The 24,243-nt window shown below is 43.9% G+C and overlaps 1 protein-coding gene across 49 annotated transcripts in view; it reads left to right on the top strand.

Annotated features, from left to right (window-relative positions):
• Positions 1-24,243, top strand: part of LOC145506383 (olfactory receptor 4A47-like) — a 162,709-nt gene that overhangs the window by 77,542 nt on the left and 60,924 nt on the right. For 40 of the 49 annotated variants that reach the window (XR_014053866.1, XR_014053896.1, XR_014053861.1 and 37 more), the window contains 2 exons: positions 8,774-8,899; positions 19,171-19,344. The gene's annotated coding sequence lies outside the window, so the exon portion shown is untranslated. Of the gene's footprint in view, positions 1-4,081; positions 4,253-8,773; positions 8,900-19,170; positions 19,345-19,581; positions 19,778-20,274; positions 20,874-24,243 lie in introns of those variants that run through there. The other 9 variants (XR_014053885.1, XR_014053865.1, XR_014053863.1 and 6 more) reach the window with 5 other exon arrangements.

Consider the following 24,243-nt stretch of genomic DNA (forward strand, 5'->3'; position numbering starts at 1 on the left):
CTTAATTTTCTTAACGCTCTCTTCAGATGACCAGACAGCTTTTTCTGATGAAATCTAATTCATCATACTTTAATAGTTGTTGTTCCTGTACCACTTAAAAAAAAAAAGCCTCTTAATCATATAGTCTCCTATATTTAGTTCTAGGAGTATATAGTTTCAACTTTTGAACTTGAGTCTATGATATATTTTGAATTAAGTTTTGTGTGTGTGTGGTTTGAGTTAGAGTTTGAGGTCCAGTTATTCCAGTATCAACTGTTGAGAAGATTTCTTTTTCCTTCAGTGGATTACTTTGTTGTTGTTTTGGTAAAAAATCAAATGACTGTATATGTCAGTTTACTTCTGGGCTGTCTACTCTGTTTCAAAAATGGACTTAACTTTGTTGCCAGTATCACAATGTCCTAATCAGTATAACTTTATAGTAAGTCTTGAAATCAACTTTGTTCTGTGCCGTACTTAGTTGATCAGTTGTGTCCGACTCTTTGTGACCCCATGGACTGTAGCCTGCCAGCTCCTCTGTCTATGGGATTTCCCAGACAAGAATATTGGAGAGGGTTGCCATGCCCAGGGAAGATTGTTTGTTCTTTGTTCGGCTTTGACTATTCTAGGTGCTATGCACCTCCACATAAATTTTACAGTCAGCTTCTGAATTTCTGTTTTTTTAAAAAAGCTTGATGGAATTATACTCATTATAGCTGCAGAGTCTTTTAGTGAATGAACATGGTATGTATCTCCGTTTATTTAGATCCTCTCTAGTTTCTGTCACCAGTTGTTTGTAGTTTTAAGTGTGGAGGTCTTGCGCATCTTTTATTAAATATATTTATAGATATTTCATTTTAAAAAATTATCCACTGAACTTTTAATTTCTTCATCTTTTGCTGCTAGTGTATAGAAATATAATCGATTTTTGCATATTGACCTATTATCCTACAATCTTGCTAAACTAACTCATTAATTTTAGTCATTCATTTGTACATTTCTTAAGCTTTTCTACATGTCTTTAGTGAATAAATATGATCTTATTTCTTCTTCAATTTTATGTGTTTTCCCTTGTATTATTAAATTGGCTGATTCCTTCTGTAAGGGTTGAAGTAGAGTGAATAAGCATCTTCACTCTCTTCTTGATCTTAAAGGGAAAGTGTTATTTCACCATTTGATATTGTGTTATCTGTAGTTATTTTGTAGATACCTTTATCAAGATTGAGTAAATCCCCTTTATTACTAGTTTCCTGAGGGTTTTTTATCATAAATAGGTGTTAAGTTTTTTCAAGTGCTTTTTCTATGTGCATTGTTATATGCTTTTCCTCTTATTTTTTTAATTAAGTGTTTTACATTGACTGATTTTGGAGTATTAATTCAACCTTTTTTTCCTGGGAAAATTCTACTTGGCCATATTTTTTAAAAGATATATAAGTGGATTTGATTACCTAATATTTTGTGTGTGCCTATATTCATTCATGAAGGATACTGATGTGTAATTTTCTTTCTTTTATAATGTCTGTCAGGCTATTTCGGTATCAGTATTTTACTGACCTAGTAAATGTATATTCTTTATATAATATTAAATATTCTATAAATTCTTTATATTGCTAATTTATGACTTCTGTCCCATCTTATTGATTAATTTATCTAGTGGTTTATTAGTTTTCTTGATGTTTTCAAGGACCCAGCTTTAGCTTTTTTTGTTGTCGTTGTGCTGGGTCTTCACTGTTGAGCAGGTTTTTCTGGGGAGTGGGGGCCACTCTAGCTGCGGTGCTCAGGCCTCTCATTGCAGCGGCTTCTCTTGTTGCAGAGCACAGGCTCTAGGGCTCATGAGCTTCCGTAGTTGCAGCATGTGGGCTCAGTAATTGTGGCTCCCTGGCATGTGGGATCTTCCCGACCCAGGGATTGAACCCCTGTCTTCTGCATTGGCAGGCGGATTCTTTACCACTAAGCCATCAGGGAAGCCCTGGTTTTGTTACTTTCTCAAATGTTTGTCTGTTTTCTAAAATAAATTCGTTAATTTCTACTTACATTTGTTATTTCTTCTCTTGGAATTTCTTTATGTTTTTTCCCCTCCCTTATTAAATTGGAACCGCAAGTCAAGACCTTTCTTCTTTATCATTTTGAACATTTAAAATTTATTTTTAATCATTGCTTTAGCAGCACATCACGAATTTGTATCTACTGGTTTTTTCTTCCCCATTTAATTAGACGTATTTTGTAAAATACCTCATCATTCTTCTTTGACAAGGGATTAGCTAGAAGTGTGCTATTTTAATTTATAAATACTTGTTTTTTTCTAGATATGTTATCACTGTTGGTATCTAATGTAATTCCATTGTAGTCAGATAAATTATTCCTGTATAATTTCAGTTATTTAAAAATGTTGGGGCTTGTTTTATGACCCCCCAAAATGGCCTATTTGTATGAATGTGCCATGTGTTCTTGGAAAAAATACATCTTCCATAGTTTTTGAATATAGTGTTCTGAAAATGTCATTAGGTCAAAATGGATGATAGGTAAAACTCATTTGCGATGCAGTGAAGTGAAAGTCTCTCAGTGGTATCTGACTCTTTGTGACCCCATGGACTGCAGCGGGTAGCCTTTCCCTTCTCTAGGGGAGTCTTCCCAAGCCAGGGATTGAACTCAGGTCTCCTGCATTGCAGGCAGACTCTTTACCGGTAGAGCCACCAGGGAAGCCCAAGAATACTGGAGTGGGTAGCCTATCCCTTCTCCAGCGGATCTTCCCGACCCAGGAATCGAACTGGGGTCTCCTGCATTGCAGGCGGATTCTTTACCAACTGAGTTATCAGGGAAGCCCCTATTTATTTGTGATGATGGAAGTCTATTTTAAGGACATCCAGAAACATGAGGAAGGAGAAGAAGTTTCATCAACAGCCTTTTTCCTGTCTAGATGCCGGCCTTAAATTCTAGAAAGCCCTTTAGACTTCAAAACTCACCAGGGATTTTATTTACAGCCCAGTAAAATGGCACATTCAACAGAGGCACTACGCTCTCATTGTTTCCTTTATATTAAATATCCCCAACAAGGTAATTTTCTGGCTTTTAAAAATTACAAATTGAATGGACTCCAATTTTAGCAAATCTCAATCTGATAAAGAATTTCTCCTACCCTACTCTTTATAAGCAATTATTGCTTTACTTTTAAGCAATCTAGACTACTTCACTGAAAAATGGAATTTTTTATCTGCTCATTAAAGACTTGTGTTGTTTAAGGAGGAAATACATTACCTCAACTACTAGGTTTAATCTGCTGAGAGTGACGCACATCAGCTTCCGAAAACAGATATAACAGATCCATCCACTTGCTACTTTGACCCCTGTTTGAACTTAGAGAGTAAAAGAATTGGAAGTTGAGAAGTGAAATTAATAGATACTCTAAGTAGTGTACACCTGCTTAATTATATAAGACAGATTTATTTAAATCCTAATTTTGACCTATGGCATACATTTGTGAAATGACAGTTGAGGATTCAGACCTCTACTTAACCTATGGTCCTTGACTATAATTCAGAGCGAAACATTGGACCACACTGATTCCGATCCTATGACTCGTTGATCTCTAACTAATAGTATTAACTGCCATGAAGTGAAGATTTCAAAGTAATGTACATTTTTCCCCTCACTGCAAGAAACTGAATGTTTATGTTTTGATTTCTTAAACTTCTTTCATTGAGTTATCTGTCTTAATTCTCTGTCTTCGATACGGTGCTAACGCTGGTGTTCAAACAGGGTTTTCTGGATGCCTCTCATGAGAGTAGAAATTATTCTTGGAAAAGCATTGCCCCCATGTTTCCTGATAGTTTCAAAGGAATCCTGATGACCTCAAACACTCCTTTATAACTTCTTAATCATACTCACCCAGAGGATGGGGATCAATATTATGTTTCTACCAGGGCAAGAATCTGATAACCTCAGAAGTTACGCATATGTTATGCAAAGCACAGAAAGAAACAAAAAAAATTTTAAGAGGTAATTTACAGGAACAATTTACAAAACAATTCTCTTGTTTTGTCCTGACTTTTTATTTTATTTATCAAAATGACTTAATGCAACATTCTTTCCATCTTTTTTTTATAAGATTTATCAGAGATAGTGGGAGAAGGCAATGGCAACCCACTCCAGTACTCTTGCCTGAACAATCCCATGGACAGAGGAGCCTGGTAGGCTGCAGTCCATGGGGTCACACAGAGTCGGACATGACTGAAGTGACTTAGCAGCAGCAGCAGCATCAGAGATAGTCTCAGAAGAGGTAATCAATTTAGTAATAGTAACAATTGTTTTTGCTAGTTCCTTTTCTAAATAATCTCTTTTAATTCTCAGAATAATCCTATGAGATACAGGATATTTATTTATCCCTATCTGTTTGTGGTATTACCCACTCCAGTATTCTTGCCTGGAGAATCCTAGGGACGGTGGAGCCTGGTGGGCTGCCGTCTATGGGGTCGCACAGAGTCGGACACGACTGAAGCGACTTAGCAGTAGCAGCAGCAGCAGTTTGTGGTATTATCACATCACCTGTCAAAGCATATTTAGAGTATGGAAATAATTTTCTCACATTAAATATCTAATGAAAGATTGACAGTGGATTTCTTTCTTTTAATTTTTATTTTATATTGGAGTAGAGTTGATTAACAACGTTGTGTTAGTTTCAGGTATACAGCAAAGTGATTCATTTATGCATATACGTGAATCATTCTTTTTCAAATTCTTTTCCTATTTAGGTTGTTATGTAATATTGAGCAGACTTCCCTGTTCTGTACAGCAGGTCCTTATTGGTTATCCATTTTAAATATAGCAGTGTGTACATGTGGATCCCAAACTCCTGAACTATACCTCCCCCACTCTTCTCCTCGGTAACCATCAGTTTGTTCTCTAAGCCTGTGAGTCTGTTTCTATTTTTTTAAAGAAGTTTATTTTTTTTTTTCAGTTTTTTTTAGATTCCATATATAAGTGATATCATATGATATTTGTCTTTTTCTGTCTGACTTACTACACTTAGTGTGATTATCTCTAGGTCCATCCATGTTACTGCAAATGGCATTATTTCATTCTTTTTAAGGCTGAGTAGTATTCCATTGTATATATGTACCACAACTTCTTTATTCATTCTTCTGTTGATCCGACATTTAGATTGTTTCCATGTATTGGATATTGCACATAGTGCTGCAGTGAACATTAGGGTGCATATATTTTTTTTGCCATTTAGTTTTGTCTGGGTATAAGCCCAGGAGTGGGATTGCTGGATTATATGGTAGCTCTATTTTTAGTTTTTTGAGGAACGTCATCCTGTTTTGCTGGATTCCCTGGTGGCTCATATGGTAAACAATCCACCTACAATTCAGGAGACCTGGGTTCTATCTCTGTGTTGGGAAGATCTCTGGAGAAGGGAATGGCAACCCACTGCAGTATTCTTGCCTGGAGAATGCCATGGACAGAAGAGCCTGGCGGGCTACACTCCATGGGGTTGCAGAGTCAGACATGACTGAGCGAGCAACTTCACTTTCATGTTCTATTTTCCCTAGTAGCTGCACCAATTTACATTCCCAGCCCCATGCTGTTTGTCTCTGAGTTTGAAAACCAGCTTCTAAATGTACAAATGGTAACAAAAATCAGTGAAAATTTGCTGTTTTGAAAGACATCCTTCATGACAATGAAACATTCATAAAGTACTGCGTTTTGGTTTACTGTTTGATTTTGTGTTGTCTCTGTCATTAAAAATTTCTCAGGTTTTTAAAAGAACTTTAAATTATATTTTCATAGTGAGAGAAGGTACAGCCATCAGTAAATCTTTATTTTGTCTGACAGATGCCAGACTCAGAATGTTAAAAATGCAGCATAAGTACTCTGTTCGGTCTCTCCTTAATAATAACCTTTTTTTTTTTAATTGAGGATTTTATTTTCTGCAAAATTGTTTCCTACTCCATTGACTATAGCCACTTCCCTAATAGTAGTTATTTTATTCATCACCATTTGTACTCAGTCTATGAATGAGCATTACAGTTGTGTTATATGTTGATTATTGAGGGTGGTATAAAGATGGAGGTCATACTATTTTCTGTACTTTTGAAAACTTCATAATCCAAACAACCCATTGTATTTTTTAATAAAAATTAATTTGGCAAAGAGTTTAAGCAAATTAGAGCTTAAACAAAATTGCCCCAAAGACACATACAAGTGATTTTACTTAGTGTACATTGTAACACATACAGAATTTATATATCTTATTTTTTCATAGTTGGAAAACTAAAGCCATAATTTTAGAGAAAACGACACAGCTATGACCTACTGTATTATACACTAATTAAAAATATTGTGGTGCTCTGTCTCCTTGTTCAAAAAGCCTATTGCATAATAATTCGGAATCCGAGCTCTAGAAATGGGACTAGCTGCACATCTAGGGTTTCCCTTTGTCACTGTACCACTCCAGCCAACACATTTGAAGAGTTATTTCTCGTATGTGTAAAATCAGGATAGTAGCAGTGTGCTTCCTCATAGGGTTCTAGTAAAAACTAAACGTGGCCATAGCTGTAGTGTAGCTAGACACTGCAAACATACCATAAGCCCTTGATCAATGTGATCTGTTATTTGCTATTTCTTCATAATATCCCCATCCTGTGTACTGAAAGCAGTTTGTTAGCACATGCTAGACATTCAAGAACCATTAGCTGATTTGATGAATAAATACTTATTTTTCAATCAACAAAGCAATGAAATCACAGTTCACTTGAATGTAAACAAAGGAGAGAATCAAGAAGGAAGAAGCAGAGAGCTCAGTGTTCTTCTCTCCCCCTGTCCCCGGGGCCCAGGTTTTGTACGTGTCTGTGTCCTCACCTGCTACCTCACGTGGTTAGCAAGATGTTGCCATCTTTACTGGGACTGGGGAAAGTGGGGAAGCCCCAAGTTTGAGGCATTGGTTGCAGGCATCTTAAATTTGAGATGTCCATTCACTACACATCCAAGTGGAAATGTCGGTAGGCAATCGGATATGTGTCTGGAGTCCTAGTACCTTCAGAGACCAGGAACACTGCGTCCCAAGGGGTGTGCTGTCAACTGGATACACTGTGTGTTCCTTCTCTGTCCCCAGACTGCATATCGTGTCACCAAGAACAAGGAAACGTCTCGAGAAAACACACTGATGGGTTTTAAATATTGACGACTCCTTCCCTAGAGCAGTAGTTCTTTGAAACCTGTGCAGTCACTTTTTATGAACTGGATTTTTTTTAGCCTGGAATATACCAGTATCCAGACTGAGACTACATACAAGGTTTCCTCTGAGTGTGAGTGTGTGCACGTGCCTAGGGTCACATTCAAGGAGGGAGGCATTTTTTATTAGAAAATTCATGTTCATGAACAGATTCTTAAAGGGTCCTCTAAGCCAAAAAGTATTTTTAAAATTCAGAATTTCTCCAGCGTGCGTAACATGCATAAAAGAACAGAAATGTTCTTTTATAAAAGGCAGTTTAGTAAAGTGGAACCATCACAAGCTTTGGTGTTTCCAAGGAGGTGCTAGTGGTAAAGAATCTGCCTGCCAGTGCAGGAGAGGAAAGAGATGCAGGTTTGATCCTTGGGTTGGGAGGATCCCCTGGAGAAGGAAATGGCACCCCGCTCAAGTGTTCGTGTCTGGAAATCCCATCAACAGAGGAGCCTGGTGGACTACAGTCCATGGGATTGCAAAGAGTCAGATAAGACTGAAGCATCTTAGCACATATCCATGCGCATATTACAAGCTTTGATGCCAGTCCTCCTGGTAGAATCCAGGTAGCGTTAGTTACCATAACAAAGTCTTGGTCTCCATCACGTGAATGGAGAGCATCATAACACTTACCCTGAGAAGCCGCCTCCCCAGAGTCATTTCTTTTCCCCTTCTTACTCACTTTCTCTGGTGATTACAAAAATTAGAAAAGTAAGTTCTAAGTGGAGCTTCAGATAATACTCTCTCTGCATTGTTTTCTAAAAACAAATTAGTTAAATAACAATATTTTCTCATAAGCACTCTGATTTCCCCAGTTTTTATTTATTTTCTCTTTGGCTGTGCTGGGTCTTCATTGCTGCGGTGTTTTCCTCTCATTGTGGCGAGCAGAGGCTGCTCTCTAGTTGTGGTGTGTGGGCTTCTCATTGTGGTGGCTTCTCTTGCTGTGGAGCCTGGGCCATAGGACACACGGGCTCCCAGGCTCTACAGCACAGATTCAGTAGCTGTGGCACACAGGCTTAGTTGCCTTAATACCTGTAGAATTTTCCCAAGTCAGGGATTGAACCTGTGTCTCTTGCATTGGCAGGTGGATTATTTATCACTGAGCCACCTGGGAAGCCTCTCTCCCTGTTTTGATATTTAGTACATATAAATTAGCAAGAGGGCGGGGGTAAGTTCCAAAGGAAGGACACGGTGGTCAGAGCCAAGAGTGTTTCCAGAGTGGAGACCCCCGGGGGGGCCCGCTGCAGCGACGCCAGCCACACCTGCTGATGAGTGACTGTCTCCCGCCCGGAGGCTGCATCCTGTCCTTCCCCGAGAAGGGACAGCACGTTCTCAGAGGCTAACACCAAGTCAGACAGACATCACACCCGGAGCCCCAAGCTTCTCATCCGTGGGAAGCAGAGAAGCCTGTCAGAAAAGAACACTTTTCGAATGTCAAATAATTCAGAAAGATTCTTTTTTACTCAGCAATATTCTTAACTGAAAGAAAACATATAGAAAAAATTGTTTACATCTGACTACACAGAACTCCAGTAGCGGAATGATGACTATCCCTTCATGTTTTACTTTATTTTCCAGAGTTTCTCAAGCAAATCACCTTTTTCCATTTGACGATCAGAAAAAGGAAGAAAGGGGTTCTCTTGCCTAGCAGTTCATCACAATCGACAGTGGTGTAAAGCTTGGTTTGAGGAAACCAGGTTGAAGGTACAATTAATTTCTCATTTTGACTTTTTAGGTGACAAATGATAATTTTACTGACCTCCTTAATTAGGAAAACATGCACTAAAAACTAGATTGCTCTTGCATTAACTGCTACAAGTTTCTAATCTGCCAGAGTCTATGCTAATGTGGTTCCCAGGAATGAACATTAAGTCTCATCTGCCATCTGATCAATGCAGGTCCCATTAAGAGCATGGTATGCTGAGATGCGGGCAGTTTGTCTCTGGTTGGTAAGGTCACAGAAGGCAGCCTTTAGTCTGGTCTGAGGCACTGAACTCCTCAGAACAGTTTCTTATTGATCAAAGTCCATCAAACTTGTATTTCAAAACCGAGCCTTTCAGTACCTCTTCCATAGTCTCTTTCCATGTTAAACATCCAAAGTCAGGGGCTCATGCTAACATCTTCCTTTCTCCTGTGGGTTGCATGAAGCTTTGCTATGCCATCTGAATCATCATCTTACTCTAAAAAATAGAGAAAGTCATATACAACACCTTCAGTGAAATATACATCTGTCCCAGATAAAAAATCATGACTGCTCCCCAGGTGAACATGGTCGTCACTTTCTCCATCTGTCCTTCCTATAGACGGTCACCTGCTGCTCTTGAGCACCTTCTGTGCTTCGAGCAGGTAGTGGGGAAGGCCTAGCCTCGCAGGGGGAGGTTTGTGTGGCCGTGGTTCTCTCTGTGCGGCTTCGCTGCTCTGCTGCCCTGGCTTGGAGAGCCTGTTCTTCTAGGATTGGGTGTGTCTGTGTGTTCTTAAAAATGGTAACTGTAGTTCATACTAGCTTATCTTTTGTTTCAAGATGAGAGATAAAGAGCATGATCACCTTTAAAATAGATTCATGTTGTGGGAAACTGCTATAGAGTGCAGGGAGCTCAGATCAGTGCTCTGTGATAACCTAGAAAGGTAAGATAGTAGGAGGGAGGCTACATGGGTGGGAGGGAGACTCAAGAGGGAGGGGATATGCATATAGCTGTTGTGAATGTGTCTGGTGATGAAAGTAAAATCTGATGCTGTAAAGAACAGTATTACATAGGTACCTGGAATGTTAGGTCCATGAATCAAGGTAAATTGGATGTGGTCAAGTAGGAGATGGCAAGAGTGAACATTGACATCTTAGGAATCAGTGAACTAAAATGGACATGAATGAGGGAATTTAATTCAGATGACCATTATACCTACCACTATGGACAAGAATCCCTTAGAAGAAATGGAGTAGCCCTCATAATCAACACAAGAGTCCAAAATGCAGTACTTGGGTGCAACCTCAAAAATGACAGAATGATCTCTCTTTGTTTCCAAGGCAAACCATTCAACATAACAGTAATCTAAGCCTATGCCCTAACCACTGATGCTGAAGAAGCTGAAGTTGAGTAGTTCTATGGAGACCTACAAGACCTCCTAAAACTAACACCAAAAAAAGATGTCCTATTCATCTTAGGGGATTGGAATGCAAAAATAGGGAGTCAAGAGATACCTGGAGTAACAGTCAAGTTTGGCCTTAAAGTCCAAAATGAAGCAGGGCAAAGGCTGACAGAATTCTGCCAAGAGAACGCACTGGTCATGGCAAACACCCTTTTACACCAACACCAGAGATGACTGTACACATGGACATCACCAGATGGTCAATAGCAAAATCAGATTGGTTATATTCTTCGCAGCCAAAGATGGAGAAACTCTATACAGTTAGCACAAACAAGACCTGGAGCTGACTGTGCTTCAGATCATCACCTCCTCATAGCAAAATTCAAGCTTAAACTAAAGCAAGTGGAGAAAACCATTAGGCCATTCAGGTACAACCTAAATCAAATCCCTTATGATTATAAAATGGAGGTGACAAATAGATTCAAGGGATTAGATCTGGTAAACAGTGCCTGAAGAACTATGGACAGAGGTTCATAATATTGTACAGGAGGTACTGACCAAAAGCATCTGAAAGAAAAAGAAATGTAAGAAGTCAAAGTGGTTGTCTGAAGAGGCCTTACAAATAGCTTAGAAAAGAAGAGAAGCCAAAAGCAAGGGAGAAAGGGAAAGGTACACCAAACTAAATGCAGAGTTCCAGAGACTAGCAAGGAGAGACAAGAAGGCCTTCTTCAACGAACAGTGCACAGACATAGAGGAAAACAACAAAAGGGGAAAGACTAGGGATCTCTTCAAAAAAATTGGAGATATCAAAGGAACATTTCATACAAAGACAGACACAATAAAGGACAGAAATGATAAAGATGTAATAGAAGCAGAAGAGATCAAGAAGAGATGGCAAGAATATACAAAAGAACTGTACAAAAAAGATCTTAGTGACCTGGATAACCAAGAAGGTGTGGTCACTCACCCAGAGCCAGACATTCTGGAGTGTGACGTTAAGGGGCTTAAGGAAGTGCTGCTGCTAATAAAGCTAGTGGAGGTGATGGAATTTGAGTTGAGCTGTTTAAAAATCCTAAAAGATGATGCTATTAAAGTGTTGCATGCAATATGTCAGCAAGTTTGGAGAGGTCAGCGGTGGCCATAGGACTGGAAAAGGTCAATATTCATTCCAGTTCCCAAGAAGGGCAGTTACTAAAGAATGTTCAAACTATTGCACAATTGCACTAATTTCACATGCTAGCAAGGTAATGCCCCAAATCCTTCAAGCTAGGCTTCAGGAGTACTTGAATTGAGAACTTCCAGATTTACAAACTGGGTTTAGAAAAGACAGAGGAACCAGAGATCAAATTGCCAACATTTGCTGGATCATAGAGAATGCAAGGGAATTCCAGGAAAACATATACTTCTGTTTCATTGACTACACTAAAGCCTTTGACTGTGTGGGTCATAACCAACTGTGGGAAACTGTTAAAGTGATGGGAATACCAGACGAATTTGCCTGTCTCCTGAAAAACCTGTATGCAGATCAAGAAGCAACAGTTAGAACCTTATATGGAACAACTGACTGGTTCAAAATTCAGAAAGGAGTACATCAACGCTGTATATTGTCATCCTGCTTATTTAACTTATATGCAGAGCACATCATATGGAATGCCAGGCTGGATGAAGCACAAGCTGGAATCAAGATTGCTGGGAGAAATATCAGTAACCTCAGATATGCAGATGCCACCACCCTTATGGCAGAAAGCAAAGAGGAACTAAAGAACCTATTGATGAAGGTGAAAGAGGAGAGTGAAAAAGACAGCTTAAAATTCAATGTTCAAGAAAACTAAGATCATGGCATCCGGTCCCATCACTTCATGGCAAATAGAAGGGGAAAAGGTGGAAGCAGTGACAGATTTCCTCTTCTTGGGCTCTAAAATCACTGTGAATGGTGACTGAAGCCATGAAATTAGAAAATGTTTGCTTCTTGGAAGGAAAGCTATGACAAACCTCGACAGTGTATTAAAAAGCAGAGACATCACTTTGCTGACAAAGGTTCATATAGTCAAAGCTATGGTCTTTCCGGTAGTCATGTACAGATGTGAGAGTTGGACCATAAAGAAGTCAGAGTGCTGAAGAACTGATGCTTTCAAACTGTGGTGTTAGAGAAGACTCCTGAGAGTTCCTTGGACAGCAAGGAGATCAAACCAGTCAACCCTAAAGGAAATCAACCCTGAATACTCATTGGACGGACTGATGCTAAAGCATCAGATATGAAGAGCTGACTATCGGAAAAGACGCTGATGCTGGGGAAGATTGAGGGCAGGAAGAGAAGGAGGAGACAGAGGTTGAGATGGTTGGATGGCATCATGGATTCAATGGATATGAGTTTGGGCAAACTCTGGGGAATTATGAGGGACAGAGAGGCCTGGTATACTTGGTATATGCAGTCCATGGGGTCACAAAGAGTCAGACACAACTTGGAGACTGAACAACAGCAACAGCTGATCTATGCTGTACAGCAGAAACTAACACAACATTGTAAAGCAATTACATCCCAAATGAAAAAAATATATAGATTCATCTTGGAATAATGCCAGATCTAATTAGTTGATGAATCAATCAGGTCCCATTTTCAACACATTGCTTTATTTCCACAATATATCTGTCTGTTTGAAGCGTGAGAGCATTCCTCTCTTTCCTTCCTCCCTCTGATGAGAGCATGTTTCTGTGTCACCAACCACGAAACTTGGTTAACACTGTGTTCTGTTCTTAGAATTAGAAAACCCATTTATGCATTTATTTTTTCTGTTTATTATAAAATTATGAGAAAAATTGGAAAACTGAAGAAAAATAGATAATATGTACTCCTAGCCTACCTCTCAAATTGATGCTGATAACTATTAGTATTTTGACTTAATTTCTACTACTGTTTTATTTTAGGGCATAGATTTTGTTGTGGCTGTTTTTCTCTCTCTTTGTTTTTCACTTTTTAAAATATTTTACTGAGCCGGGTTGTCATTGCAACATGTAGGGTCTAGTTCCCTGACCTAGGGATCAAACCTGGGTCCCCTGTGTTGGGAGCATGGAGTCTTATCCACTGGACCACCAGGGAAGTCCATGTGGTTGTTTCTTATATGGTTGCAGTCATACTATATATACTGTGCATTATTTTACCTTAAAGGTATTTCCATTTTTTTCACAGCACTGTGAAAAAATAATTTTTATGACTGTTAAATAGTGTTCGAGTGACCTACTATAGTTTATATAATTGCTCCATTATTACAGGGCATTAGGATAATTTTCAGGTTTTATATCATAAATGCTGTTGGTCTCAAGAGTTATGTGTTTAAAGATTTCCTTCCAGTTTGGAATGAAATTCTTAGATTTTCTGAAATGGAAAGTGGGATTATTGGCCAAAAAGCTGCTGAAAATGTGAGGATCTTGGTGCCTCTTGTTAAATTCTCATGGAAGGCAGTTAGTAACTCATGTGTGGGCAGCCAGCACACGAGGGAGCCAGTGCTCCTGGAGCCCTAGCCCCTTGGCTGTTCCTCCTGCTCCCCTTCCGGGCATCGGCCAATTTCCCTCCCTTCCCCACCCGCGGGCGGGGTGGTGAGACCCTTGGCTTCCTGCTCCTGCTGCTCTCTCTGCCTTCCTCCTTCCACACAAACTGGAGCTCTAGGGGCCACTCAGCCCACAGGAAAGTGGGGCCCTCCCAGAGGTCAGGCTCCCCTTCTCCAGTGGGCAGCCTGGCTTGGAGTGCTGTCCACCCCTGGGAACCACAGGCACTGTCCCTTCGCTGCTCCCCAGGGTGGTCTCCCAAAATCTGGTCTCCTCTGTAGGCTTTCTTCTCCTTTTGCCCCCACCCCTAGTCCTATCTCCCCAACCTGTCCCCTGAAGCCCAAAGCAGCTGCTTCCTCCCCCAAACGAAGCCCAGGCCTTTGGTTCTTTCTGTCACAGACTTCCCCCAATAGATTTCCATAAGTTGTATTTCTGTTCGCATTTGTTTCTATATATTTTTAAATTTCTCCTTTGGTTTACTTGATGACCAGTTGATTATTCAGCAGTGTTGTTTGATTTTTTGTGTTTATTTTTTCCATTTTAAAAAAGTTTTGTGTAAGTTTTCTGCTGAAAAATCTGCTGGTAGCCTCATGGGGGTTCTCTTGTATGTAACAAGTCATTTTATTCTTGCTGCATTTAGGATGCTTTCTTTATCCTTAAGGGCTTCGCACGTGGCTCAGTGGTAAAGAATCCACCTGCCAATGCAGGAGGCGAGGGTTCGATCCCTGGGTTGGGAAGATCCCCTGGAGAAGGAAATGGCAACCTGCTCCAGTATTCTTGCCCGGGAAAACCCATGGACAGAGGAGCCTGGTGGGCTACAGTCCATGGGGTCACAAAGAGTTGGACATGAGTGAGAGACTAAACAATAACAACAATTGCATCCTCAATTTTTACCACTTTAGTGTTCATGTGCCTTGGGGTGGTCTCTTAGGGTTAATCTTATTCAGAACTCTCTGGGTTTCCTGGACCTAGATGTGTTTCCTTCCTCAGATTAGAGATGTTTTCAGACACTATTTCTTCTAATAATTTTCCTCTCTTGCTCTTTCTCTTATTCTTTTGGGACCCCTATAATGCAAACGTTATTCTGCTTGATGTTGTCCCTAGGTCCCCTTAAGGTAGCTTTGTTTTTTTCTTAAAACTTTGTTTTTCACTTCGCTGCTCTGTCTGGGTGAGTTCCTCTGGTTTGTCTTCCAGTTTGTTGATTCCCTCCTACCCGCTGTTGAGTCTCTCTGGTGTGTTTTTCAGTTCAGAAACACGACTGTTTGGTTTTTTCTATCTCTTTGTTGAAGTTCTCACTGTGTTTGTTCATCATCCTTGCCCTGAATTCAGCAAGCACTTTCAGGACTATGACTTTGAACTCTTTGTCAGTTAGATTGCTTGTATTTGTTTCATTTAATTATTTTTCTGAGGTTTTTTTGTCTTGTTCTTTTGATTGGAACACATATCCTTATGTTGCCTAGTTCTCTGTTTCTGTGTATTAGATGAATCAGCTCTCTCTTCCGGTCTTGAAGAAGTAGACAGCATAATAGGTTGCCTGTGGGCTCAGAGGCACAGCCCCGCCTGGCCACGAGAGCCCAGGGGCTGCGTGTCCTCCTGTTGTGACAAGGCTGTGCAGGCGGGGGGGCTGGCCCCGGAGTGACTGCGTGGCCCGCCACAGCAGCCGTGGCCATGGGGAGTGTAGTACAGTTTGTAACACATTAATTTGGCCAGTTCTGAGGCCCTTACTAGGAGCTGCTAGTTTCCCTTTCTTGTCCAGTGCCTCAAGCCCACACCCCAACCACCTCCCATATAGAGCTCCAGGCCACCATGCACCTGCCCTTATCACCCCCCTGGTGGGATTTATTTGGAGCCTGTACTAGGTTGCTCACCCTGCCGCACCAGCTCCTTTGCATGGAAACCACAGACCAGGCACCACCCGCTGTTCCCCTCTCCTCTGCCCCCTGCCTGACCCCAGTGCTTCTTCTGAGTGGCCCTGCATGGTCTGCTCTCCCCCTGGAACTCAAGTGACAGAGCTGCTGGACTCTTTCTGGTCTCTCCTCTCAGTCTGCTTCTGGCCTTGCCGTGCCTAACTGAGCGGACGTTGTGAAAGGGAGTCCCACGCACTTCCCATTTACCACCGCAGCCCATTCTACGTGCATCTGAGGCTGGGAGATGAGGAAGGAGTCAGTGGCCTGTCCTGGGTCCCCAGTTCAGCCTCGATGCAATTGCTTCTTCATAAAAAGCCCTGCTCTTTCATGCGCTGGTCATTGGAGTTGACTGTCCTCCACCCACCTTGTTGAATCAAGACCTTGAACTATCTGGGCTCTTGGCTTTCTTCTTCACCCCAAGTCCTGCCATAATCCTGGATGACACCAGCACCCACTTGTCTGTCAATTCCACACCCTGGAGTCTTGCTTCCTATCTGTGATTTTATCTTCTTACACCTGTTGCTTTTCACCTCTGTTCATTGTCTACCCCTTGCTTGTCCAGCAACACTTATGTCCTCCACTTCCAAAATCCCAGATCAAAATATGTATCAGTATGTATTGCTGTATAAGAAACTACTCTCAAATTTAGAGGCTTAGAGCAACAGCCTCAAACCTCATGTGTTTTTATCCAGAACATTAAATGACCCTCACTGACTTTAAATAAAAGAAAGTGAAGTCGCTCAGTTGTGTCCAACTCTTTGTGACCCCATGGACTGTAGCCTACCAGGCTCCTCCATCCATGGGATTTTCTAGGCAATAGTACTGGAATGGATTGCCATTTCCTTCTCCGTGGGATCTTCCCGACCCAGTGATCGAACCTGGGTCTCCCGCATTGTAAACAGACGCTTTATCATCTGAGCCACCAGGGAAGTTGAAGTGTCCTCTACTCAGGGCCAGCTCTCATCTGTGAACTGGCAGATCTTTAGTCCATTTGTAAGTGGATTAGCATCTGCACACTTTAAATGCTCACACTTGACAGCATACTTTGACCCACTCATTCTCTCCTGCTCTTCTTTGAGGACATGTGTGATGTCATGGTCTGTACAACAGTATTTATAGTAGCAAACAGTCAGTAACAGCCTAGATCTCCAGGGTATGGACTGGCCAAGTTAATTCATGGAATTTAAAGTGGTCATAGAAAGTGATGTGAATGAAATGTTTCTAATTGCATAGGAAAAACTCTCTGTAGAATGATAATGAAAAGAAATAATAATCATCTGTGTTTACACTATGAATGCATTATTTAAAATGCAGCATCTTTTAAAATTTATCTATTTATTTTTTACCATGCCAAATCTTCATTGCTGTGCAGGCTTTTCTTCAGTTGGTAGTGAGCCGGGGCTCCTCTCTAGCTGTGCGCGGCTTCTCAGTATGGTGGTTCCCTCGCTGTGAGCACAGGCTCCAGCGCACTGGGGCTTCAGTTGCTGCGGCTCCCGGGCTCTCGAGCACAGGCTCAAGAGTTGTGCAGCACAGGCTTAGTTGTTCCGCGGTATGTGGAATCTTCCTGGATCAAGGGTGGAACCTGTGTCCCCTGCATTGGCAGGCAGATTCTTATCCACTGCATCAACAGGGAGGCCCACAGCATCTTTTTTTTTTTTTTTTTTATGGTGGCAGACTGCACTGTTTTAAGTTGAGTTGATATAAAAGGAAGTAAAGCCTTGATGGGAAGAGATAATTTGGCTTTTTTCTCCATTAGAGGGGAAGGCAGATCTGCCAGGATAATTTGATGTCTAATAGTGGCTTTGAGACTTCACAACCTCATCCCAGCTGACAGCCTCTGCTTCTCCTAGAGTTCTTGTTTTCTCTGCCTTGGAGAGATATGGGGTGGAGACATAGGGTGGGGAGCATCAGACTTGCCTGGGGAGCATTTGCTGCAACAAGCGGGGATATGGGGACAGCTGCCCACAGCTTCAGGGGCAGCTCCCCACGGAGCCTGCCCTGGACCATGCGGCCGGGACTCCCCTGGGAAAGCAAACAGGAAGGAAGAATGTGTCAAAGGGGGAAAGCGGCTGTCAGAGCAGAGAACGATTTAGACGCTGAAAAAAGGCCAGCGTGGAGGCCAGTTGCTGTGCCACAGAAACCTCGGGTCTGCCCTGGCTTGCTGCGGCTGGACACACTCTTTGCTCAGCGCCTGCTATTCTGGGAAGGAATCTGCAGGGAGCTGGCAGGTCTCTAGCCCCAAGGTTTCCTCTGATGGACCGACAAGCAGGTGTTGGAGATGCCTGTATCAGAAATGTCACACACCCAGGGGCTCATCTTCACTTTCTACTAGAGCCTGTGATTGTGTGTAAATGTTTTATGTGTTTCTTCATGATGAAGAGGTCAGTATATTATTGCTGACACTTTTCCATAGGGATACAGAAAAATTGATTAAGCCCATCGTTTATTTATGATTTGTATATTTAATACTGAGGTTATTATTACACAATTCAAACCAAAACAGATTCAGTAGAGAAGAACTCTGTTGGTAATAAAAAGTGTTGACTTTATGATCTTAAGAAAGCATGAGACTATCTTGGTGTTAAAAAAAAAAATTCATCGTGGGACTCCCTGTGAGTCCAGTGGTTAAGACTCTGAGCTTCTGCTGCAACAGGTACAGGTTCAGTCCCTATTCAGGAAACTAAAATGCCACATGCTTCCTGGCAAGATCAAAAAAATTCAATTACATCTGAAAAAGTAAGTCTTGGATTCCTTAGAAAGCCACATGTTAGGTAAACTCCTAAAATAATAATCACAGCATAATCAGAAAAAAAAGTAAAAAGTGAAACAGCATATATTCAACTGCTGCACTCTTGACAAATAATTTTCATGAACTGAGTCACGTCCGTGTGTGTGTGTGTGCTCAGTTGTGTCGGACTCTTTGCGACCCCACGGACTGTAGCCCGCCAGGCTCCTCTGTCCATGGGGTTCTCCAGGGAAGAATACTGGAGTGGGTTGGCATTTCCTTCTCCAGGGGATCTTCCCGATCCAGGGATCGAACCTACATCTCCTGCTTGGCAGGTGCATTCTTTACCGCTGCACCATCATTGACCTAATGAATGAAGGGGTGGTAGCCCTCACTGGCTCTCCAGGCACCAGCCCACCTTGGTGTGTTCTCAGCCTGAGAGTGCCCCCTGCCCCCACAGTGGATCCACTCCCTTCATGGCTCCAGGAAGCCCCCACCCCCCGTCACTCCATCCAACTGCAGCTGGTGCATGACTGTCACAGAAATGCACAGCTGTTCTGTTCTGTGCCTGTTTCTATGGCCCCTCTGAAGTCTGCAGTGTCCCATCTCTGAAGGGCCAGGACGTGTGTCTGCCTGGCTCCCTGGGGAGGGGGGCAGCCGCCTGGGATGTGCACATGCTTTGTAGGTGACGTCTTAGCCGTGTCACCTTTCTCCAGGGGCACAGGTGTGACAGCACTGATGGTATCATCTGAGGAGACCCCTTCTTTCACTGAAGTGCTCATCTTGGACCCACGGATGTTGACAAAGAGCCCAATGCGTGTTGGGGTTGGATGCCGCACAGACAGACGGTGCCGGCCCGCCACCCTAGAGTGGGGCTCAGGATCTGATTGGTAAGCTGAGGGCCCCACTGCCGACTAGGAGTGCAGAGACCTGGTGACCGGGCCCCATCCAACGTGTGGACACAACGCTGACAGCTTTTAGTCCTGTTTGGGTTCTGGGGACAACACGATCTGCATCCACTCATTTCACCTGACTGATGGTGGGACTTGCAAGTCACTGTCTCATGGGGGCCCCTGCACCACACGCTGTAAAACTTGCCCCCACTGAGCTCTGTGCGCATTCCATAGGTGCCCTCCCCCACTCCTCCGCTGAAGAGGCCTCCTTTTGTGACTCCTCAGTACCTGACTACCTGCGGTGGCCACGGGCACCCCCGGGCTTGTGACCTCAAGTGCTGCCTTCCTCAGCCCTGCACTTAGGATCCCGGAAAACAGGTGCCCATGACCCTGAGCCTGTGACCCTCTGGACTCTGCCCTCCCCGATTCGGTTGGTGATAGCAGCACCCCACAGTGTGGAACTGGGACCAGGCCTCTTGTGGAGGGCAGGGGTGTGGGGCTGAACCTGGGGCCCTGGCAGGCCCCACCCTCGAGCGGGACTTGTCCTCTCTGCCCCCTGCCCTCAGTCCAGGCCAGATGCTGGGGAGTTGGAGGAGGTACCCCAATCCCAGACCATTCAGCTGCCTGGGGACACCCAGAGATCACCTGAGTGAACAGAAACGGGAGTTGGCAGATTCTATAGATGGAGTTACCACCAGTGTGTGTGCAGGAACTCAGGGATTTGGGGCTACTCTCCCATCTCTCAAACCAAGTGTCCTGGCAGAGGAAGGGGGCCAAGGCTGAACAGCTGGCTGCCCTTCAGGCAGCGGTCTCAGCCCCAAGGCTGGCCGACCAGGGGCCCTGTCTGGGAATCTCCACGTGTGCCTGCCCCTGGCCTGGAAGCCTCTCCCTTTGGGTTGAAGGACTCCAGAGATCTTTGCTTTACAGGTACCCAAACAGAGAGCCAGTAGCAGACTTGTCTACATCTGCTAACCCCCAGACAGCCCTCCTGGGACATGCCTCATCCCCCTGGGAGTCCTAGATGTCATCCAGATGTCACCCACAGCAAGGACTCCTGTCCCATCTCAGAAGACATTGCTAGGCATGAAGGGAGTGCTCGGCGCACCCGCCTTCCACATACACCCCCGGCAGCCGATCTAATTGGTTCAGTTTGGAAGCCAAGGGACTCTTCCAGAGCTCTGATAGAAGTTAAACAGTACCACATGCCACCTTTCCACCTCCTGTGAGTGTCACCATTACTACAGACACCAATCAAGCGAACTTTCTGTCCCTGGGGACTTCACTTCCCCCAACATTCCCACCCCCACCACTCAGACACCCCAACCACTTATAGTGGCCATGAGGATGGGAACCTCTGAGGTTCTCGTTTCCAGTGGCCACCTCCCCACCTGACCCTGTCCCGCCTGGTCAGGGGCCTACTTTGCTTCCTGAGGAGCATTTGTCCTCCTCCCTAAAGATATGAGTCATCACCAAGGTTTAAAAGGATGTCAAAGTATTGTAAGACCTAAAATCCCATGTGTACCCTGTGTGTGCTCAGTCGTGTCTGACTCTTTGCGATCCCGTGGACTGTAGCCTGCCAGGCTCCTCTGTCCATGGAATTCTCCAGACAAGAATATTGAAGTGGGTTATCATGCCCTCCTCCAGAGGATCTTCCCAACCCAGAGACTGAACCTGCATCTCTTGTGTCTCCTGCATTGGCAGGCAGGTTCTTTACCACTGAGCCACCTGGGAAGCTATAGAGGAGGACAGACGTCCTCTGGTCTCTTAGGGTGTGTGGCTGAGTCTAAGCATTAAACTGACATAAGATGGGTGAGCAGGAGGAAAGCATACACATCTTACTGATATTTGACACATACTTGGGACCTTTCAAAATAGAATGAAGTCCCAAAGAACTGAGCAGAAAATTAAAAAAAAATTTTTTATTGGAATAGAGTTGATTTACAATGTTGTGTGGTTGTGTGTTTCAGATGTACAGCAAAGTGAATCAGTGTGTGTTTTACATACACATATATTCACTCTTTTTTAGATTCATCAGTGGAAGGAGGCTTATCAAATGGTTGGCAGGTCCCAGAAAGGAAGCACTAATGAGGTTGATTTAACTCAGAAGCAAGAGAAAGCATTGGAGTGTGTTCAGCAGGGTCAGTCAGCCTCCACCTTACACACTCACTGGTGGCCCAGGTAGCAGGAGGCAATGGGGTGGAGAGGCCGCCAGCAGTCTGGCAGGGAAGCACTTGTTTCAGCCATCCAGGTGAGCATGGTGATGCTCGCGCCAGTCTGTGGAAAACGGGAGCAAGAGGTGCCAGATTCTCTTGGTGCTAGGAGCTCAGGTTCACTGGGATTTGAGTGAAGATGCTCAACGATCTTCACACTTCTAATTTGAGCAGTGATTACACTAATCCCGAGAGAAGAGAGGAAGAGAAATAGATCTAAGGAAGAATACTGTAACTGAAACCCAGGGAGCAGAAGCTCTTAGGAAAGGAGACCCTGGCAGAAATCTTTCACGTGTTTCAGAGAGAAGCCAGCGCACTGTGGGCCAGGGGAGCATCGTCTGGATTTCTCTATCACTGAAGCATCACTGGTGTTTGAAGAGCAGTGCCAAGGACTAAAGGGTTGGTCCCAAGGACTCAGAGGAAGGGGAGGAGGTGCAGACAGTGTGTGTAGACCACAAGGGGGAGCCGTGCCAAAAAGAGGAGGGAGAGAGTGCCACAGGAGATGAACCTTGGTGGTGTTTTCAATGGAAGTGACCTGAGTCTGCTAGTGGAATGAACAGCAGCGCCTTCCAGTTGACAGGGTCAAGGGGGAGTACAACTGGCTGAGGAAGAAGGAACTGGGAAGTTTGAGGTGGTACCTGGTCCCATCGTAGGGGGCTAGTGTTGGGTCTGGTGGTGCCTGGTGTCTTCTCAGACTCTAAGACCGAGAGGGTGAGCGTTCATCACAAAGTTGAGAGAGAACTGAAAACAGAGATGTCCTCTCATCAGAAAGGACTGCAGAAGAATGTCAAGGGCTGTGGAGTTGTACCATCAGTTCTACCATCATTGTAGAACATGCAGAAGTCTTGTGGGAAAGGCATCAGCTATGTCACAGTTTGATGGGACACGAGCAGGGTAAACTTGCCCTGTGTCCAGACAGAACACTGGGGAAAGTGGATCCAGATCGTCAGCTGCAGGCAAGGTATGGAGGGGAGCCAGCAGCGGACTGGAGAGGTGCTGCCTCGGAGCTCACCCAACAGGACACACTTCTGGGAGGTCCCCAGGGGAGGCAGCTGGAGGGAGGGGCTGACACACAGAGAGGGGTTTGTGATTGTTGACATGCTGGACAGGGTCCAGGTGTGGTCACGGGAGTAGGTTGTTGAAGTGGAGAGTGAGACTAGAGCTTCCGGTGCTGTTGAAATATGCTGGGTGGAAGAGGGGGAGGACTGGGTCAGGGGTTGCTGAGGTTTCACATCCTCAACTCATTAAAAACCCTGAACAGCCACAAAATACCACACATACCCAAACACTTCCCATCTCAACAAGTGAACCGAAGGAGAAACCAGAATGAAATCAGTTGTCCATCAGTGAAAGGCTCTCAGTTGTGGAGCTTGAAGGGTGGATCAGGTCACAGAGAAAACTGTGGGCAGACCTGTAGGCCTGATCCTGGAGCTCGTCCTTGAGGCCCACAGGGAGGTTCTATGCGTGCTGGCCGCTTGGGGAGGGCAGCTGCCTTAGTGAGGGTGGCGGGGGCGGGGGGAGGCAGGCAGGGGGGCACAGTTGGCTCAGGGCAACCCTCCAGGAAGGGAGCTGGTGGCACTAAGACCTCATCCTCATTCCCCTCAGGTCTCTTGCCCAGGCTCTCATTCAGCCAAATCCGATGGACCCAGAGAACCCCGGAACCCTTTTGAAGTAGCCTCTGTGGCTCAGTTTCCCAGGGCAGAGAGAGCAGGTTGGAAAATAGACATTTATAGGGCAAATGAAGGGTACTGAGAACGTTTTTACAGCAGAGTGAGAGTATTTATTCAGAGAGGCTTACAGCATTATAGAAGAATTCTTCCGCTCTAAGGGGCTTTCAGCTTGAAGGGGAAATGATGATAAGCCTGTGTTTCGCTTAACTTTTCCTGTGTGAACTAGGAGCCACCAAGCAGGCTGTATTTTTGATTTGTTTGAAGCTGACTTCTTGTGTTTATTTCTGCTCAATCTGTATACACTGCATCTTGAAGGCCTTGAATATTCACATTTGGAAAACATCCAACAGCTTTGTCTTTGCACTCCAGGGCCTTGAACTGTACTCTTGTCTCCAAGCTCTGAAATGGAGTGACATGGGGGACCTCAGCTTCCCCAGCTTCTGTAAGGGTAAAGCTGGAGGTCTTTGGAGACTGATGGTTCTTCTGGCAGAGTCAGGGAAGAGTGCCATGTGCACAGACTGTAAGGCCACCATTCAGCTGTGTTATCTGACTGTGTGTGGTCAGTCCCTCAGTCATGTCCGACTGTTTGCAACTCCATAGACTGTAGCCCGCCAGGTTCCTCTGCCCATGTGATTTCCCAGGCAAGAATACTGGAGTGGGTTGCCACGCCCTCCTCCAGGGGATCTTCCCAGTCCAGGGATCAAACCCCTGTCTCTTGTGCCTCCTGTATTGGCAGGTGGATTCTTCACCACTGCGCCACCTGGGAAATCAATAATAAATAGAATTCTCTAGGCAAGAAAACTGGAGTCAGTAGCCATTCCCTTTTCCAGGGGATCTTCCTGACTCTGGGATCGAACTCAGGTCTCTTGTGCCTCCTACACTGTAGGCAGGTTCTTTACCATCTGAGCCACCAAACCAAATGGGCAAGGGAATTGTAAAAAATTATCTAATAACTGTGATAGTGAGTCATTTCCAGTTGATTGCCAAGTGTCAGTGTAATCTGTTTAAAGGAAACC

This window comes from Giraffa tippelskirchi, chromosome 1 (assembly GCF_054371585.1).
Source record: "Giraffa tippelskirchi isolate mGirTip1 chromosome 1, T2T-mGirTip1v1.2.pri, whole genome shotgun sequence".
NCBI lineage: Eukaryota > Metazoa > Chordata > Mammalia > Artiodactyla > Giraffidae > Giraffa > Giraffa tippelskirchi.